General features: G+C 37.0%; 1 protein-coding gene and 1 long non-coding RNA gene across 2 annotated transcripts in view; both read right to left on the bottom strand.

Annotated features, from left to right (window-relative positions):
* The window catches only part of LOC111427779 (zinc metalloproteinase nas-7-like), a 57,804-nt gene extending 41,346 nt beyond the window's left edge, over nucleotides 1–16,458 (bottom strand). The window contains exon 1 of the mRNA XM_023063079.2: nucleotides 16,280–16,458. The gene's annotated coding sequence lies outside the window, so the exon portion shown is untranslated. The remainder of the gene's footprint in view (nucleotides 1–16,279) is intronic.
* LOC139430303 (uncharacterized) lies at nucleotides 4–5,533 on the bottom strand. Its single transcript, XR_011640773.1, has 3 exons — nucleotides 5,052–5,533; nucleotides 1,237–1,279; nucleotides 4–1,124 (listed from the first exon to the last, which is right to left on the bottom strand). It is a non-coding gene; the product is annotated as an uncharacterized lncRNA (long non-coding RNA).
* Nucleotides 16,459–19,781: the final 3,323 nt, after the last annotated feature.

Genomic DNA, 19,781 nt, shown 5'->3' with positions numbered 1-19,781 from the left:
TAATTACAGTTTATTCGAAATTTTTACAGAAAATATTTTTTTGATATTCAGGGAATCGTCCACAAACAGTTTGTGCCTCAAGGTCAAACAGTTAATCAACACTTACCGAGAGATTATTGAAAAACTTCGAAAAAGGATCATTCGTGTGGCACCAAACATCAAGAACAGCTGGGTGTTGCATCACGAAGCAATTTCAATAAACGAGTTTTTGGCCAGTAACAACATTCCTGTGGCTCCTCAACCTCCTTATTTGCCTGATTTGAGTTCTTGTGACTTTTACCTCTTCCAGAGATTGAAAAATCACTTCAAGAGAACTCATTTTGGGACACTCGAAAACATTCAAACGGCTGTAACCGATCAGCTGAAGGCTATTCCAGTACTGGAGTTTCAGCACTGCTATGAAAATGGTAAGAACCATCTTCAGCAGTGGCTTCAGAAGGAAGTTATTTTGAGAGAGACAATATTGAATTGTAATTCTATTAAAATAAAATTAATTTACATGCCTCGTAAGACTTAAACGAATGCCACATTATCTTTTTTTCAATTTTATGGGTTTAATATTAAGGTTTCAATATCGATTATTGAAAGAGAAAATTTAGATGCTTTTTTGGTACAGGTTTAAGATAATAAGAATTTATTGGTGTTACAGAACATGAAAGTTCCATTAAGGAATGAAATGTCTTACCATAGTTTGAGTACCTACGTGAGAACATGCGAATGTGCATGCCATCTAGTTCTTCCTCCTCCTTACCCCAAAAAGTACAATTAAGCTGACACGAACGGATAAAGATTAAGTTGTCAATAAAAACGATCCATCAAATGAATATTTTATTTCTTTGATACGTTTATTTGCTTTGTTCGGTGAGTGTCGGATAAAGATAGAGACAAAAGGGACTTCTCTTCATTAACCACTTTTATCTTTTTTCAAGTAAATGGTTGATAGTAATGAACCGTCCATAAAAAACGTTCCGGGTCATCGAATTTTTTGATCGTCGGCTGTAACTCTCCATGTCGTGTCAGTGCTCTCGAGCGCCCATGGATGGCCTGAAGGATTGTTTGACAATATTTCACGCAAAAGACGTAGGAGCTGGTGCGCACTGACCCATTCTTGTGAAAGCCTCCGGCTGAAATCATTTCATTAGTTTACTGGCCCTTTTCCGACCCCGAATCGCAAGCCCAAATATCCTGACGACATGTCACACCTGCGCTCCGGGCATAGAGGGTTGTTATTCTCACCCTTATTCCCCGAGGCATTGACTCATTCCGTATATTGCTGTTTCTAAACAAAGAGATTTCAAAAACATTTTTATTATGAAAACATCTAATTAAATCTGTTTGTGAGTTTTTTTTAATATTACCTATTTCATTTATTCTGATTGAAACGATAAAGCCATCAGAAAACTGAGCATTCAAGTAAAGGTAAAATTTTCCTTTGGAAAATTGGATCGACCATTACAAACAGTGCTTCCGCAGGTACCCTCCCCGAGCCGTACGACTACAGAACTTTTGATTCGAACTCAATTATCGAAAGTACCCAGTCGAGTGGACGTTCGATAGCAACGGCATGGACGGTTCGCATAGCTCTACCCTGTCAGTAGTGTGGGAAGGGGAATTTCATTACAATATATGTCAGATGCAGTCAGAGAGCGTCATAACTCAATTAAGGGGGCAACAGGACAAAAATGGCACGCGGTGTTCGATGGTAATTGACCGGTAGCGAACAGAACGCGGTTTCCTGCCTTCTCCGCTGTCGCCCCTTTTAAATGAATTAGAATCTCTGAAAGTAATGCGCCCTTGTTAGTCGTCAAGTCTGATGAACTGGGCGAAAATGGACACACTGGACAGGTTCATTAACTAATTGGTTCATGGGCCTATACATCCAGTACTAACCTTCATTAGGAAAACGATTTATAAAGTTTTTGTACTAAATAAACTTTTCATTTCCTAAATCTCCTCTTAAATTTAATAAAGACAAACATGAATAATAGTTACCCTCACCGTAACGAGCTTTCTGTATTAAATATTGTACTTCCGCTGCGACAATACGACGCAACCAAAATGGTGGGGTTTTTAAGGACATTAATTCAGTTCACGGAAACACAGGCACATTCTAGACATTCCCATGCCATTAGGGTTCTTCCGGGGTGCTCGAGCAATTTGTTGGGGTTTTATATTTCATTTAATCCGTAAAACAGAGTTCGCGAAAACTTCCGGTAACCAGTCTTCCAAGCCAAGGAGGAAACAGAACAAACAAATATATTCTGCTTTCGTAAAGTTATGTATTTTGTTATATTTTAGTAAATATTCATTTATTTGAATCTTATCAGATATATGGTAATAAAAAAGAATATTTTGGGCGTTTATTCACCTATTTTACGCTCGAGTAAAAACGGTTCGCTTTATTATCCTACATCCTTTTACGTTTCGGATCCCAATTATGGAAAAACCGGCCCCAAGATAAAAAGCTCTTGCGTTAAATTGGCTTCCTCTATGCCGGGACATTTTACTAATTTCGCCATAAAAAGAACATATCATGACGTAACGGTTATGTACTTTACTCCCTCAAGCACTGTAAAAGCGCAAAAATAGGCAGAAGAAAAACAACCCGACAAAAAACGTTTATGACTTTACTAACTTTGAGTCGTACCATTCGTTTTGGACAATTTCAACGCGGCATGCTGATAAAAGATGTTTGATAAACGTCATTCGTTTAATTAAGTTTTTATAGCCTGTTTCTGCAAACTACAGTTTCCTATCTCCCGTTAATTTCCTTTCCTAGTTCGTTATTTGTCACTAGATTCCCCGCTACGAAAAATTTACCCTCTTGATCACTCACTTATTACCACTCTCACCGCCCCTAAAGTTTTAGCCACACATCTTATTGAGCTGATTGATGCGAAAATACTTTAGTGCCCTTCAATCCACGCTCCTTCGTCAGAACAAAGTGACAGTGTCCGAATGCGTAGGACCGTCTGAGTCATCTGCTTTATTGGAAGCTGAAAGGGTCTCAACACCCTATACACAGAACACTTGACGAAGGTCTAATTAATAAGCCGATATTAATTATGTGATCATCAATTATATTACCACCGAATAGTTCTATAATGGGAAGCATTCAACAGTAGTAGCGGGTTTCAGACCAATACGTGCTGTTTCTATACATCACGATGATGGATTGATTAATTTCTAACACTAAAACAAGGAGATATTTCATAAGCAATAAATAAATCAAAATAATTATTTTGAAGTAAAATAAGAATTAACACTTGAACTATAATTAGAACTAACACTTAGAGTTAACACTTCAGAGTTAGCATAAGATATCACTATGTTGCATATTTTTATTGAACTAAAACTAGAATTCACAAAACTTTCTTAACCGAGGTCTAGTGTTAGTTCTAGTTTAATTGTTATTCAGCGTTTGATTGTGGTATATTTTTATTGAACGAAAAGTAGAACTAACACTAGACTTAGAACTAGAAACATTCGGGTTTAGTCGCATGTCTCTTAAGATGGCTGAAAACTCAGGGTTGTCATAAGGGCGTCACCTTTTTCCAAGCAAAACTTTTCCTTTGTAAAACTACCCAATGCCTGTTATGGTTACTGCATTCATATATTGCGAGTTATATGAAATTCCCAGTATATGTAATAATATTATTTATTTTATATAAAAATAGTATTTAAAAAATTGTACCAACATAAAAATAAATAATGGGGTGAAATTGTTGGGTAAAGCAACCAAAGTTCATTTAGTTCACATAGAAAAGTTTAGTTAAGTGCCTTTTTCCATAAATTGAACTTTGATCCCTTTGAATATCTTCTATGGCAAACTTCAACGGAGAAAACTTAAAATAAAACGCGAAAAAGTCCGTTTCAGTTCGTAGTCGGAGAGTTCACTTTAATTATTCTCATCGTCGGTTCAGCCCTGCAATTATCTCTTTTCAATCGGGCTGTGAACTTTTGTCACTTTTTCTAACGCTTACAGAAGTCTCCTCCAGCTTCGAGTCCTTTGTTAGCCAAATTGCCAAAAGCCTCGCAATCGATTTTAATACCGCCCGGGCCGAAGTTTATTGGACCCGTCCATTTTCGGTGTATATTCATAGATATAAAGGGGAGCAATACTAAAATATCGAAACCAAACAAAAACGAAAGACCCGATTTGAATCATGAAAAGGCCTGATGTTTGCCCTTCATCAAAAACAAACAAAGCGGCTGTAGGTCCATTAGGAGACCGAAAAGACGCCGCCCTTGAATGAAATTAGTAATATTAATTAACTATGTTATTATGGTTTTGTAAGAATGACTGGACTAATTCCTGCTGGAGGCTTAATCCTAATGAAGCCTACGTCTCTTTTAATTAGCCCTCAGATGCTACAACCCCTCCCTGTGGGAAGTACTCTCACCCTTTATTACCTACCGTTAGCGCAGCGTTCAATTTCAGGCATTAAATAATTACAAAGCGTTCAACAATGTGTGCGGGTAAACAAAGGTTTTGTAATAACTCGTCCCAGGTTAATCTCTAGGGTGCTTTGCTCGAGAATTTTAACCGCTTCGCTGGTCTTAATTGCGGTTTTTTTTTGTGAAGTGTCGGCATTAAATATTTACTTAGGATTTTGAAATATAACCGAATTATGAACACAATTAAACCAGGTGTACAATGGGTTACTCTATTTCCATTATACAAATTACAAAGTTATTACACTATAACTTAACAAGTATTATATTTAACAGAGTTGATGCACAGATATGCGAATAATGGGATAAAGGAATGTTTCATTTCCGTAACAATAATCTAAATAACGCCTTTTCCCCAACATCTTAGAATATCCAAGAAAGAGAATTTTAGTACTTACAAACCAGGTGTTATCCCACCCTCCATTTATAATGTTAATTAAAAATGCCATAAATACTTACAAGTAAAGCAGTTGAGAAAATCTTTACTTCAAACTTGCAGGAGGAGCTTTTAAATTAACAACGACAAACTGAATCGGTAGAATTTACATTACAACGGCGTAGCCGCGATATGTACATTTAATTTAGCAGTAACTCACCCCGCAATAATCTGTCCAAACTTGTTTGACGAAGTTTCGCGTTACTGAAAGGGCGATGTCCCCTCAGGATCAAACTTTCAAAGGTCTCAAGACTTAACTCACCACTCCAAACATTAGTTGATGGAATACGATTGTATCGATTAACTTAGATAATTATTCAACACAAAAAAATATCTTTGGAATTCGTGGCGTTTAATTCGATCCCTTTTGTTGTGCAACCGTCAGGTATTTTTCTCGATTCGTACATTAAGCCGTCAACGTCGAAAATCGTCGAACCCTTTTCAAATTGACATGACGTCTTACAGCCGTTGACACTTAGCGCCCTGTGATCGCCCCACGGGGCCCCTAATCGTACCACTTCTTCCCGATAAAGTCGAAATTATACGAAACACGTAGCGATTTTATGCCTCCTCTACGGTACTATCTCGCGGCGGTAATCTTAATCTTTTAATGACGCGTTTCGAAGGGTTTCGGAGTTTTGGGTGTATATCAGATATCGGCAAGTTGCTGACTCAAAAACGCACTCAGAAGGCAAATTGTTTCGTTATCAAGGTGCGCGCGAAACATTCTTTCCGAAAGATTTTGCAACTCGATAAATTTTACGTTTATTACCGCGATATCTGAAATTATACCCTTTTTATAAAGGGTATTAAATTGAAATTTGGGTAATTGTAGAGAATCGAATACGAAACTTTATATTATCATTTGCAGTTCAATTTAAATTAAATATAACGAGTATGAAGTAAATGCAATATTTGTCTTATTCTTTTATTTTTTCATTTTTTAAACATGAAATTCGATTAACGAATGTGGTAAAAATTTGTAAAAAGAGTGAGTATGAGGCACACGTTTTAGTCAAATTAACTTGTGCAATTGACAGGTCGCGAGTGCGAACGGTATACCGCACATTTCGACCAGCATTAGCCAAATTGCCATCGATCCGTAATTTCGCGGCGAAAGAATGGACCCCTGGACGGCCATACATGACCAACGGATTATTTACAAACAATTTCTGTAATCCAATAGCTCGTGTTCGCGTTTGCGTCCTGTCGATTTTCAATTCTGTTATTGAATGGTGACTCCTCTGTCGAACGCGTTTGACCGCGTCCAAATATCAGGACCGAACACAAGCTTTGTTGCCAATTTGCTGTGATTTAGCCTAATGACTGCTACCAATTTTCTCTGCCGAATCCATTCACTTAAAATGTCAATTTGTCATATTGAATTTCACAAAAAAATTTCATATAATGCGATTGTATTACAACATTTTTTATCCTTGTAGCTTAATTGCGGTAGGGATGTTACTCTCAGTATTAGGTATAAATATTTGATCATCCACTACATTCAATTTAATAATTAAAAATTTAATGGTTTGTACTGTAAAATAAAGGTAAATATAATAGTACTGATGCAAAATATAATAGAGAATTTTCAATAATTTTCACTCCTATGCTAATAATTTTATTATGTTGTTCTTTGAATGCCAAAAATAAATTTGCAACAACCCAAAATTGTCCAACAAAGTAGTGCACCTCACTCAAACTATGACTATTTAACAGTTCATTAGTGGAGAAAATGTGCAAATTCTTTACAATTGGAAATTATGCACATAGTCTAAATATAACAAATGAACTCGTATTCCGGTTGCAATAAACACACAATTAATCACAATTCCATTTGTCACGACAAAGTACGAGACTGTATCCATTAAAACTTTTGTCCTGTCTGCTTGTTTAATTGGAAAACATTAATTACTTTTGCCGTTCTAAGACGTTCTTATTCATTAGATGTCTTTCCAACGTGAATGGCAGCAGTTTCTTCCGGCTGAAATATTCGTTACATTGCGTTCCATCGTAAAGATTGAGTGCTGGTAACGTCGAAAAGATATAACAGAGACTAATTGTAATAACTGAACGAAGTTGTCTAGTAGCGGCGCTTTTTCCAGCGTGGCTCATTCTTTATCTAATTTCGGGCGACGCTGAACGATTCAATGTGGGCAAAAGAGGATATAAAACCAATCCCACGGCAATCATAGCAGGTAATCAGTCATTTCACGGTGCTAACGTGGGACGGACCCTTGTCTTCGATCGCTCTCTACTTGATCTCATTTAGTTCTTTCTTTTATGGTGGAAGATAGCTTGTTGTTTTTTATTGATTTCAGTTATAATTAATATTTCACGATGTAATTTATAGGATTTTGTTAAAATATTCCTCCTCATCGTCGTGCATATTAAATTCCACGCAGTCAAAGGGGATGAGTAGTGGGTTGTGTTGGAGTCGTCAACAGTAGGACATCAATACATGTAGTGTTTTGTCTCCATCATGTATCAGAGTGGCCAGTGACAGTTGACAAGCCTCAGTGGACTCTTGCGGGGCGAAGAGAATGGGGAAAGACAACCGCAGCATTCGCCCCCCGGAGTTTATAGCACCAACGGGGGACCGCCCAACCAACTAGGATAATTAATAGTAACGGGGACACATTCCTAATCTCACAATTTCGGCTATTGTTTAAATAATTCAATACACATGCGATGGTTACTCTGTAAATGTAAAAGTTCGCACATGAGGAAAAGAAAATAGAACGAAAGAAAAAAACATCTTAAATTAGACTACGTTCATGTATATATGTGGAGTTCTCCCATTAGGAGGATCCAATTCATTGTGGAAAAGTCACTTGCAGCACTTCATCAGATGAGGTGCTGCTTCTTGACTTTTAAATTCACATGCGAAAGCCATTACTGAAAATTGCCCGCGCTCTAATGGCTCCTACCAATATTCATATATTACAATGCCTCGGTCCACCTAATACCATGCTCGAGTTTTCCAATTAAACTCTTTTTCCAAAAATGGGAGTTTAGCATGATTACTATGCTCTACTGATATTGGAGTGCGCTATATAAAAGCAAAAATGCCTACGTTAACGCCACTTATTCGTAGAAATGGCCATTAAATCATACACGACGTATTAAATCAAGTCTAAAACCTGATTTTTTTTTATTGAATTACAAAGCAAAAACAACGTGTATAGATTAATATGGTACCTTTCGGCTTCATTTACTAATCAATTCGAGCAGACAGCCAGACCTCCATCGAAAATTAATAAATAACGAAAGAATAAAAGACAGAGGTGCGCTGCTAATGCGATGCTTTCGAGGGGGCACGTTGTCGGCTGCCCGAAGCCCAAAAAGGAGAGAATCCATTAGCGACCGCGCCAGACAATTAAAATGGTGTTGTAATTCATCTCACCGCGGGGTATCGCAGAGTGGCGTGCGTGTTCGAACCGGTGCGCCCATAGTGTCATTCCCGCTCATGATTTTTACCTTTTGCGGATGCGCTACATTAAAATATCCCGGGTGGGGCATTAAAATTAAAGGTACGACCCAGGCCTGCCGTTTTATAAGACCTATGATCGTAAACACGAGCCGTAAAGTTTTATTTTTTAATTCGACATGTAACCAAAGTTTTACGTTCTGTTTGCTGTTAAAGTTTCGAGAACTTCACGACCATCACATTCAATGGTATCATAAATTATTAATTCTTAAACTGACAGTTTCTTTTAATTGTATTCAATCGACAAGGGTAATATTCATTTAAAAATGGTTGAAATGGTTGAAGGTAAAAAATACATTGTTCCAAACAGGTGTAACACATAAACTTTACTTGTTAAGTATAAAGACTCATAAAGAATACCAATAAATTTGTATCCTGGTTGACGTTTACGCCACACTGAAACTAAAGGACAATAGACGCCCATATACAAACCCGATTCGGAATGATACGGACATTGTTATTTAGATCAGCTTGGGGGCGTATTCACATTCGCTTTCGGATGGACACACGTCTCAGCAACAAAGAAACAATATATATTTTACTTTTGTTGTAACCCCATGACCACCCAGCTGTTAATATTATATCTGTTAATAATGCGTAATAATGGAAATTCTGAATATTTCGCAATCCATTCGCACCAAAAAAGACGAGTCTTCTTCATATGAGAAAAAACTGCGAAAAAAATATTTCAAACGCTTCTACTATTTTTATAAAAGCTCGTTTTCAGTTCTGACAACGGAACGTAAATGGGATTGACATGTAAAATGAATGTATTCGCCGGTAAAAATCCCACGCAATCCTATCGCGGCCATTACTATGGTGGCGAGATAAAATCGACGCCGTAACGCTTCAATAAAATATTCCCGATAATTTGAGCGCAATCTGCAAATGGAAGATTAGGGAGAAACAATTCTACCACTGCACCTGTCCCATTGTAAACAAACGTGGTCGTTTTTGAACAACAATCGCGTCACGGTCGTACCGCCCGCTATTATTATGTTAATGTGAGAGCTCATGATATATTAACATATAAAGATCGTTTGGACGCGGATATATGACGAAATTAGAATATCCTGCTCCCATCTATCTTGTACCTGGCACAAAAAAAAACTAGATACTACGATTGTTGAGGTTAGATTAAAATATTCTAGGACAATAGACGTGCTGAATACTGAATACGAACATTTCTTTGATAATTCTTTATCCCAATCTTCGATAAAGAATTAATAAATTGTCAAGTCACTTTATATGAATAGGCATAGATCATATCAGATATATTAAATATGCATAGTCCGTTTTAAGTTTTATTTAAAACAGATTTTCTTACAATGAATAAATTTTACCGGTGTTCAATTTTAATATATTCATTTGAAAGTAGATCAACTGGAATGATTAAGATGAGCGTTTCTATAACTTCGCTACAGAGTTACTCATTGGTTCGTGCAGGGTATCAAGAGGGTTTTCTTCTTTTCTTTGGCAGATTAAAGCAAAATCAATAAAGCTGACATCCTGCTTCTTTATTTTAAAAACACATACTAATATATGCAAAACTGGTCATTCATTAACTTCTCGATACATCTTTCTCCAGTCATAACTCATCAAAATGGTGCGTTCACTAGGTGTATACGCTATGGAGTCTGCTCATATGGATGAGGCAGTAAATAACGACGATAAATAATTGTGGTTATTACGACGTTATGATAAGATTATGACCAGACCCGTTAGTAAATCACACGGTTTTGCCGTTTTGCTGCCGCGTAAACAATATTTCACCGGGGGAAACACGCGCCAATCACTCCGAATAATCTTGCAATTTAGTACTGAGAGTTGGAGCTAAAGAACGTAGAGGTAGAGCTAAAATCTCCCACAAACGGCAAATAGGTAACAGAGCAGGCGTCCAACCTATGCCGAGTAAACTGTCTGGTACTGTGTTTTGAAATTTATGGGCGCATTATACGCAATATATAACACCTGGTTTCGAGAGAAATTACGAAATTATGTTTCGGACATCTACTAGTTATTTATAAATTTGAGTTGTAGAATTAGATGTTGTGTTGATAAACTTGCATATTAATAAGTGATAATTTTCTGTTAGGGATGATTTGCGTTAAAATCATCGGAGCTTAAAGAAGGAATATCCGACTTCCGCGTATGGCGAAAAATAGGTTCATTTGGTGGGCGAGATCCGGCCATGTTTTCAGGAAATTGCATCCGGAATCAGAGGAGCCTGGGATTTTCGCTTTCCGCAAAATTAATTCTCCGAGAAAATAATTACCGGACGATTCTAGAAATAAAAACTCGGCGACCTGAAATGCATTTAAATACATTTAAGGAGCTTGAGGCTTAAAAATTAATATTCAATTTATGCCGGTTGCTCGAATTTAAGCCTGGCTTTCCTCCTTCGGGAGTAATTTTCTCATTTTTCAACTTGGCGGCATTCTATTCACAAATATCTTGAAGATGACCTAGTTTATAATCTCTTCTCAACTTATACAACAGTTTATAAGTTATAGGTATACACAATTTAGTTATTACTCATCGACCGAGTTATATTACTACAGCTCGTTTCTAAAATGAATTTATTTATTAAGTAGAAGAAAGTATGTTGATCGTTAAAAGTATTTTTTTAGTAAGTCGTAAAACGAATTCCCCTTAAATTACAACAGCCAACGAAGGGTGCCATTCCGCCGTTGGTTCGTCCGTTCAGTTCGCAGCCGCAGTACTAATGAAAACTTAATGACGTCTCCATAAGAGACATACTCGCTGATGGTCGTCGATTCGCAACGCGGCATTCTAAAACATTAATTCGTACATTTGCAGAAATGTCACGGCGTAAAATGCTACCCTAGAGCTCTTCGTTACGTTTCTCAATATTTAATTCGCCGTTTTTTCAATAATATCCTACCACGTACGTGTGTATTATTTTTCATTTCCATTAACCTTTTGAACCCTCATTGTTATTGAACAAAGCTTTCCGCATTTTTTTCGCACTGTGCGTTCCGACGACGCATTACAAGAGGGAAGCTGGGGGAGGAATAATATCCCAGCAATCCTATCATTTGGCGCGTTTCGCTTTAGGGCATACAGCCGTCAAATTACGTTATGCGAAGGATCGGATAAGCGAGGTTCAAAAGAAACACGACGGAATATTTGACCCTAATTGAAAGAGCCCGTAGGCAAAAGCTACGGACATAATGCGATTCGACTCTGTCCATCGTGCAGATGGAGGGTCGTTATTAAATTACAACATTTAACGTCTCTTTGCGTTCGAAATTTTTACTGCTCATACCTTTGAGATTATTCTTTTTATTACAAAGTAAAACGTTAGATTGAAGTTACATAACATTGAATGTGAATATTAATTATATTTATAGTATGGACTTATTGTAGAATTCAAATACAATCTTCTTTCGTTGTACAAGATCGACTATCAAGATGTAACGCATGCAAAAGCAATCCCTCTATATTGGTAGTAGAAAATAAACACAAGATATACCCCAGTCCGAACACGTACACACTGTAGTACGTGCAGAATGCAGTCTCGGGAGAATACAGTCAGAGATCAAAGCCGAGACTTCATCAATTTAAATATTTGTCTATTTAACTTAGATACACAAAGCATCGAGTCAATATATATGTTTTAAAAAGGTATCTAGATAGTTGTATCATATTTATAATCTTGATGTGGCCACAATAGGATTTATAAATAAAATATAATTACATGTTGTGCAAAAAGCAGTGCACTAATCCTGGTTAATACATATATGCCCACATCCTCCCCGTTTTCCCCATATTTGCTTTGTAATAAATAAAGTTATTTTCTCTTCATAATTATAAGTACCACGTACAGACGGTCAGAAGGTAATGATGCACTTCGTCTAGACAGGGCGAGCTAATAATTATGCCTCCAGTCGAAGAGGGCATCCTCGATTTTTTTGTACCGCGCGAGCCTGTCATGTCGATTGTGGGTTAAATATTTTTAATTACGCAAAAAGTGCACGGTAAGGGCCTGATGGGGATCGTGAATATTCGTTTTCGCCGTTATTATCTTCTCCCTGAGCGGCTGTGTTTAACATTTATTGTGGCTGCTGAAGAGGTCGAACGCCGCGTTAAAATTACTCGTTGTACATATAAGGAAAATTAACTGTTTTATGTTCACCACGGTTTAAGAGTTGTATAATGATAAAGTTATTTTGCCGGTGACGAAAACAAATTTCTTGCATGTCTACGTAACGGTAGATTTGTTTTCGACAGAACGGAAAACAGTTCTGGTGATGCATGCAAAGTATCGCGCCTCAATTTTGCGTTTACGTACATTAAGCTGTCGCATTACTGTCAGTTCAGGTTGGATCGTCGTAGCACCGATGCGAGCTTTTGAATCGATAAGGACCGCTGACTGCGAAGACATTAAATTAATGCACAAAACTCGCACAAGGCGTATGCTAGCGGTCTTGTCCTTGGAAATTGCCCGATTACCCTAATCCCCCATTAAAAACGCATTAGGGGACGATGTATATTTTAAAACGCCGGACGACCAATTTAGAATCCTTTGTTTCGTGAATAATTAATGGGGGATAGTTTTCTTCTGGTTGCTCGTGAATGCATAATCAATAGTAATGACCAAGAGGCATTCTTCCTTCTCTACATGTCCGTCTTTTAAAACCACCTGCGCCTTTGCTATTTTATAAGCATCATTTATCAATAATAATAGATATTAAATGGGATAATAACGCTCGTAACTCGTAGCTACAAGGAAATTTCTCCTTGATGCTTATATCATACAATAATAGATCATATATATTGGTAATAATAGTTGAATTAATACGTTCAAAGGTAGCCGCGAGTTATGAATACCCTACATATATGTTGCTTTATAAAACCGAGTATTGTGGCTTTGTGGTCCTCGCTCAGTTGGAAGCCTCGTACTGCTATACGCAAGGACACCTATAAACATTTCACCACGGGATATCTCGGGAGGATCGTCATTTTTTAGAGAACTCGCTTCTTTTGTACGGGCTCTAACGCGCAGATCGTAAAACTCTAAGAATATGAGTTGCTTCCTAGGGGGGTGTACTCGAGAGGTTCGCGTCATCGTCAATTTGTGCCTTGCATAAACACAGTTACTAAAGTTAGAAAAAAACTCAACAAAGTTAAATTGAGCGGGAGAGGACAAAAAAATTAAGACACTACAAACACATAAAGGCACGACGTGGAATAACATATTTAGAGCGATACCGATAAAATATTTAGTTCGTACGTTCATAAAATATTCAATTAACACGCTTGTAAGTTCAGCTGCGTGTATTAGGGAGACCACACGTCTTATTGGTTCGTGCCCCAGTTCATTCGAAGGCGTTAAACAAAATTTTCACACGCGTGCCGGCTGTTGTGGTTTCTAAGAATATAATCCCACTTAGCGCTTTACAGCGAGTGCAACGTACTGTCTACACGAACTTGCTAACGAAGTTGCGAAGTGTGAAACAGCGGCGGCGAAATATGGTCATGACGGTCTTGATGGACGGTATTTCCATAATGACCACATCGGACCCCACTATCCTTATGCTATTGCTCTTCCAGTATTACGAACCATTACACTTAGGGAAATTGGGTTAGTTCGGGGACTTAAAAGGACACCGCCTACACACTGTTTCCCGGGAAGCTGCTTTCCCATGCGCTTCCTTCCGGACAGTTAAAGTGACCGAATATTAAATTAAAACTACCGCATAGCTAGTTGTGACTTCGCTACCACCTTGAACTACGTGGCTTATTGAGTTATCACCATTGCTCCGCTGTCTTCACTTTAACTACTATCTAGGCGAGAACTTGTATAAATATAATCAACAAACTTAATAATGGAATAATTTAAACGAATTTATAAAAAGTTGTCAAAAAGAAATATTAAATAGACTTAAAAGATTTCTCACTCTTCTTTCTGAACGAACTTTTGATTGCCAATTCTTCCATTTGTGCTGTTTTGTTATTAATAATCACCTAGGTGTGGAAATGAATTAATAAGATTTTTAAGTATTACATCTAAGACCGATTTTCATAAATGATCTTATTAACCAGGAAAACTTATCCATTACGAAGCAATTCAAAAAGAACTTTTGATTCCCCTGTTGCCCTTTGACAAACTTGATTATGCACGTCAGCCGGTTTCGAGAAAACTTCGAAGACCAACTTGCATTCGCAGGTAATAACCTAGCGAACTTAGCTGGAATTCCCGCTCTCGCGAGTAGTGGAACCTTAGCGCGACATCAGCAACCGGGGAAAGATGCCATCTAGCAGATCTGTTAGTTATTTTAGGGAAGAGACGGCGCAATATTTTGAATAATATTATCGCTGGAGGAAATTGAATTTAAAAAGTGCCCTCTCAGGCCCGGTTTCGTTCCGAAATTCCGGCGCGTAGCATCGCCGGGGCATGATAGAATTTTCAACGAGCCCGTGATGGAAAAAAACTAACAGGAACGAGGCAGATTTAAGCTCCATTCATCTTATATTTTATAAAATTATGAACATTTCTATATCCACATTTCAATTTATTTAAAAAAAAAATGTTTCAGAAGACAAACTATTTCTGTACTTCTGTGTTGGAGGAAATGTAGGTTACAATTTGTGATTGGACGCTCCTAAAAACCTTTAAAGTCTATTGCAAAATTAAATTCGTTTCTCATGCGATATCGAAATTAACGAAGGGCATAGAAGATTAGGTAAACTCGTTGAATTGGTGGAATGGTAATAACGCGTGACAAATTCTGCTGGCACGACACAAATCAATTACTAGTAGCCCATATAAACCAAACTTTGTCATTTAATCTGTTAATGGAACTTTTGTGTCCAATGAATAACATGCCATATCAAGTCCGATTTGAATAACATCGATTGTTTACTAGCTACAATTTTATAAAAAATAATAAATTGTTACTCTCAAATTTACTTTAAAAATACCTTTCTCGCTCGTGATTAATGAACGTAAACGTACTAAAATTTACACCTATTTAACTCTATACAAGTACGTTACACACATTTAACAGACACCAAACGTTAGTGTCATCGTTCTTTTGTATACGAAATAATAATGGGCATTATCACCGCGGTCGATACAATGAACTTTTGTGTGCAGCAGTTCACAGAATGTCCCATTCACGCGATCTATGCAAATGGAAATATTCAAACGTGTAACCCATAACAGATGCATTACGAACGTGATTTCTTAAGAATAAAACGTGTTCTATTGGTGGCATTTGATCGTGCGAGAAACTTAAAATTTCGCTTCGACGGTTCCAGATGTAAATTTTTCAGCTCTACCCTTCCGCATTCTCCGAATATTATGCCCGGAATATTAAATTCTTCTGCTTAATTTCAGTTTGGGTTGTTCCGCAAGAGTTATATTATTTGATAAGGTTTACAATTCATTTTTGACTTATATCATGGAAATTACTATTTTTGGTTTAGGTTAAATTATCGTAGAGTGTGCTGTTCAATGAGATTTGCATCATAACCTTAGATATGCAAGAATTTTTCGAACTAAGATTAGACCTAGAACTAAACACCCGAATGTTTCTCGAACGTAATTTATTCACCTGCATATAGTAAATAAAAAAAAGTTTGGTAATATGAACCACTTTATCATTTCTTCTGGATGTTGCAAATGGGTTAAGAAACTAACCGTGCGGGAAAATGGGCCGGCATGTTTTAATATACGCTCTAATTTTGTACAGTAACGAGTCTTCGTTAAAGGAAAAGACTCCACAAAGTTCTTGATTAAAAAATTTTGGAAAGAAAAAAGAGTTATATTGTCTTCTATCCCGTCAGGTAGGTTAATATCGACAAAAGTGGGAGTTCGTAATATAAAAATTCCGCAGTAAACTTTTCTTTAGATGTTCGCCGTTACTTACCTTGCCTTTACTGTTGTTGAAATAAGCCGTTAGCGAAGTTGTGACGGCCTCTTAGCGGTTTAGTTCATACTCTTGGTGGTAATATTTAACGGGCTTATCTTGACTGCGTATAAATGTATAAGCTTCATGCTTAAACTTAACGAACAAAATTAATTATATAATTTCGTCTCTTCTTGTAATTAATGATAGACATAAAATATATTTCCAATGCAGTTGTTATAACTAATAGCACGCGGACATAATGTCACCGTACATGTTTCTTGTAGCCGGATGGTTTATGTTTATCAATACGTATACGACTGGTTGGTGCATAAATATGAAAAACGCACACGCCGAGGGGGGACTAAGGTAATGGTCATACGGCACGGACAAGGTCATAAACTATCTGATAGCGACCTGTCGACTATATTATATGTATCTCAAAAAGATATCTCCATGACTGGGAGTATGCATATTAAGTGAGACCCTAAAACGAATAAAACCCATAGCTACAACGTACATAAGTATGACTCGGCGGAGGTTACCTCGGGGTTTATTCGTTCCTTCTCCGGTCAAGGCAAGGGTCATATAGTAGGAGTGGGACGATACACCTGTAAATGTGAAATAAATTGTACACGTCCAAGACGTTAGCTCCATTAGTCATGAACAGGTTTAACAATTTTTTTATCCTTATTTCATTCTCAACATCCAATAATAATAATCCAACAATATATAAAAAATATAGGTTCTAATTCGAAGGTTTGTGCTGGTGTTACATTTGCGTGCGGTTTCCTTTGGACATAAGGACCACCCATAAAATGTCAACTTGAGTAACGCTAACCGCTCGGTTTATAGGGGGTTCTGCATGATTAATTTGACCAGATGTAATTTATCCCCCTATAATAATTGCTTCATGTTACGCTATTACACCGTGATTGTTACTACTGTCGTTCTTGTTATAGGGACGGGTTACGTATGACTGAAGCCTAAACGATTGAATTTGATCGTGTTCCATTGCATGCATCAATTGTTGATTATCGACTGAGTCGTACTGTATTACTAAAAATTCATTACTCGAATTTTTATTACTCGTTTTGAGTTTCAAGCAAAAAGATAAAAAAGAAACCACCAATTTCAAACAAATATGTAATGCAGTATATTTAGTACCAAAAAAGATATGTAGTCTACTCCCGATAAAACCCAGAAACAATATTTTAGACATCCAATTAATTAACTGTGGAATTCGAAATTATGCGGCTGCATCCGTTCCGTTCCATGCTACTGGGTCAATTATGTAAATGCCCGGCACCTTATAAGCCGTGTTGAAAGGCAATAGAAGCCGTTGTCGAGTTGTGTTACACGGAATTGTGGGAATGCATGTACAGATGTTGAGATAAAACATCACAAAGTTACGTTAAAAGCTATTCGCGAATATTCTTCTTTAGTAACATTGAAGATTAAAAAAAAATTAACCTTAAATATTTATTAAAGCGCACCTTGGCAGGTGGAAAAATATAAATTCTAATTCATACGCAATTTTCATTTCCACCGTGTTTGAGTTTAAATCTTGCCGTTCCTTCTTAATAAAAATACACATTTCGCCTGCGGCAGTGCGCGCGTAGTCACAATAAAGTCTCCAAAATACATGCAAAACAATTTTATACTAAAATATAATGCACTCCAACTCCTTGCCCTATTTTATCCTAAATGCACCCGGTTTAATATTTTTCCTTGTTACTTGCATGAGAAAATATGTACTTACGAAGAGCTACAATGTAAGCATTAAACATAGCGAAGCACATTATTTATTTTTTATGGGTAGTTTTCTAAACACACAGATTTAAATCACGACGCACATAAAAGATGACGGTTTGATTCCGATAAGTAATGAGAACACGCAATTTACTGATATCAAATACAATAAAACGTTTGGGTTTACGACGCAGCTATATAACGGACTTTGATCGTAATTGTTAGTCTCACAAACGTACAGTTATCTTTAAAAGCTGTGCTTTATGATATATAGAGTTTTATATAGGTTTATCACATTTTTACGGTGCTCATAACCTTCTTACTGTTTCGCCAATGTGTTTGAGTGTATGTTAGAAAACACAATATACAAGCAAACTGATTAAATTTCGCGGAAGAGTCCGTATTTTTTCCTCCCCAAATTGGGTATTAACTGCGACAGGTCTTGGATTACTGGGCGGTCGCCGTAATTTTTGCCAATTTTCCCTAAAAGTTTCCCGGGTCCATTATTCAAATTCGTAAACGTGCCATGAATTTGTCCCGGATATCTGAATTGTGGGCGAACAAGTTAAACGGACAAAGACTTTTAAGTAATTCCATATAAACCGACGTTATTGAAGGATCGAAACTAACAGCGTCATTCTAGACTATTAGCACGCACGGACATCCACTTATTAAATTAATCAGGATACCGCCTCGTCCTTGCCCGATATCCAGATCCTTCGGGCGGAACCTTTCTCGAAGTTGTAGCTCGATATCGGCCCGCAATAAGAATTAAATTACTCCAAGCTTCGCTACCGTACGATATCTTTCGCTTTCCGTCTTGCTTCGACGGACCGGAAAATAAATACTCGGCCGAATACAATAAAAGGTCATTTAATTATTGAACTGTGTACAATTCGAGATAACTTAATAAAGCGCTTGGACCCGTTGACATCGTTCTCTTAAGGAATTTAAAAGGAAGCTCTAGAGAGTAGCATCGATAGGAAACGAGTATGTCAGTAGCTTTTAATTAATTAATTTCCTCTGAACCTTATTGCAACCATATTCATTCTCAAATACTTTCTCATCACTTCAATTAAATAAATACAATGTTGTATTTGTAGAAAATGTAAAACTAAGTCTAAGAGTACTTCTTAAAAGTAGTCTTTGTGATGGATATTAGAAAACACGAATTGAGTTTCAAAATGGTCCTAAAGGAAAGTTGCACAAGTCGGAGATTGCAACAAATTGGTGTTCATCCAACCCAACCCAATCCAATGAGTTGGGCATTATTGCCTGAAAATTTCTCCACCTCAAACAAGTAAATATTTAGAAAGTTTTACAAAATGATCACATCCCTATTATCCAAAGTGACTCAGATTTCAAAGAGATGAGGTTGGTGTAAACACAACTCAATCTAACCAATAGAGTGTTTGAAGTTCTGGAAGAGCACTTGTAAGAACGCATTCTGGCTTTGGGGTTAACCCAGGAACAGTCGTTGTGCTCCTCGAAAACATGAATCTGTCATATCCTAGCCATTAGTAAATACATAGAACTTTTGGAACTTATCATCTAAAATCTATTGAATTTGTAATTAAATTCTTTTATTAAATGGAATCAAGAAAGATGTATAAATACAAGTAATAGTAATGGTAAAATTTGAGTGCATTCTTGTGGTAAATATCAACGTTCTATTCTTGTCGAGAGTAATCGACAATGACCAAACCCATTAAAAAACCCGATAACAGTTCGATTAACGGGAAAAGCGCATAGTTCCGCAATATCCGAACGA

The sequence above is a fragment of the Onthophagus taurus genome, chromosome 6, assembly GCF_036711975.1.
Source record: "Onthophagus taurus isolate NC chromosome 6, IU_Otau_3.0, whole genome shotgun sequence".
Taxonomy (NCBI): domain Eukaryota; kingdom Metazoa; phylum Arthropoda; class Insecta; order Coleoptera; family Scarabaeidae; genus Onthophagus; species Onthophagus taurus.
The sequence above is the reverse complement of the archived record's forward strand: the minus strand, read 5'-3'. Positions and strand labels throughout refer to the sequence as shown.